This window comes from Panulirus ornatus, chromosome 17, assembly GCF_036320965.1.
Source record: "Panulirus ornatus isolate Po-2019 chromosome 17, ASM3632096v1, whole genome shotgun sequence".
Taxonomy (NCBI): domain Eukaryota; kingdom Metazoa; phylum Arthropoda; class Malacostraca; order Decapoda; family Palinuridae; genus Panulirus; species Panulirus ornatus.
The window spans coordinates 54,897,693-54,899,359 of NC_092240.1; positions in this window are offsets into that span (position 1 = coordinate 54,897,693).

The window sequence follows — 1,667 nt, forward strand, 5'->3', positions numbered from 1 at the left end:
TCCATGGGAAAATTTATTCAGAGTTTGCATCTAACAAGAACAAATTTTTAACAAGATACCTTGCTAACAATAAATTGTATATTTAAGCACATAATCAATAATGCAATCAATCTTTTCTCTCGTTACGTCCTATAATGTATGTATTACTATGGTAAGTTATCTGTAATTTTCATGTTACAATGATAGAGAGACTCTGATAGCCAGATAAAAAAAAAAAGGTTGGATTATACATTGCACTTATTGTAGTGGTCATAAAGATTATAGACGATAAGTACTCAAACAAGGTCAGAAAGATTATAGATCACTTCTAATGAGCACAGCCAGTGTAATAAGGAAAAACTAACTAATGATACATATAACAAGATTTATCTGATAAACGATAGCACTACTTCAATACACTTTTCTTCCAACAAATTGGACCTGCATATTTTTAGGAACAAAATCAAGGTACGTTTTCGGTACATATATATAACCTTTTTGGTCCAAAGTAATACCCACTTTGACATTTCTCAGGAAGAACATAACGTAACGGCAGGATTGACCACCTTCCCCATGCCGTTTATTTAGTCCAGAACACAGAACTCATGAAGTTTGTATGCCTGAGAATGTCTTCCAGTCAACTATTTATCTAGATAATATGCATAGGAGAATAGTGGTCAACCCAGAAATAATGGTCATCCCCCCTCCTCCCATTTCTCAATTTCCACAAGCAATGAAATTAGTAATGTTGAAAAAGGTTTTTCAAAATCTAAAATGTTGGCAATAGATGAAGGGAGAAAAAAAACTTGTATTATGTCTGAAACAAGAAAGCAAGAAAGTTAAGTTCAAGTGATATTGCAGACTACCAAATGAAGGCAGTTGCAGCCTGAGTTAAAGTGGCTGTAAAATTCACCTCACCTCTTTAGAACAGATCCCACTTGGCATATCTAATATTCCCCATTGGACCTGGCAGGACTGTAGCTATTGTACACATACATACAGTCCTTGCTATGGAATCATGATCGCCGATTAAGTTTAAAAATGTACGCGAGTTAGTTTGTCCCTTACATTATACGTGGTTAGTTTGTCCCTTACCAAAGTATATGCAATGGTAAGATCTGTACACCCGTCTCTGATATGTGTAGGGTCATTGGAGATGACAAAGGAGACGTCAAGGATATTATCTAAGGCAGTGATTATATTACTGGAGGTTATCCAAGAGTTGAAAGGCAGGTGTCTAGCATTAAAGTTCCTTTCCAAAATAATGAATGAATCCTTAGCCTAAGACAATTGTTTACAGAGTATCTAAAGCTGTCCCGCTGTGCTTATGAATATAATGTAAGAGGACTGACAATTTTTAAATGAAGTTTCACAGCCTAAACATCTACATAATCACCAATGTGTACGTACTGGATCATGCACACGGGTACCTGGTATTAGATGACAGAATCTACTGAAATCATAGAGCCTAGTTAACTTACATGGTACTGTGTGTTGTTGAAGGCTATGGTAACTGACGATTCTGGAACACACGACTTTCACGTAAGAATCCTTCTTTCAGCATCACTACACATGTTTTGTTCCATGTCACTGGCTCTTAAAGATGGCAGATTTTCAGTCCAAGTCCCTGCGAATACCACTGTACCACTGTCGAGCTCTATCAACTCGGTTCATTTCGTCCTCGTTGC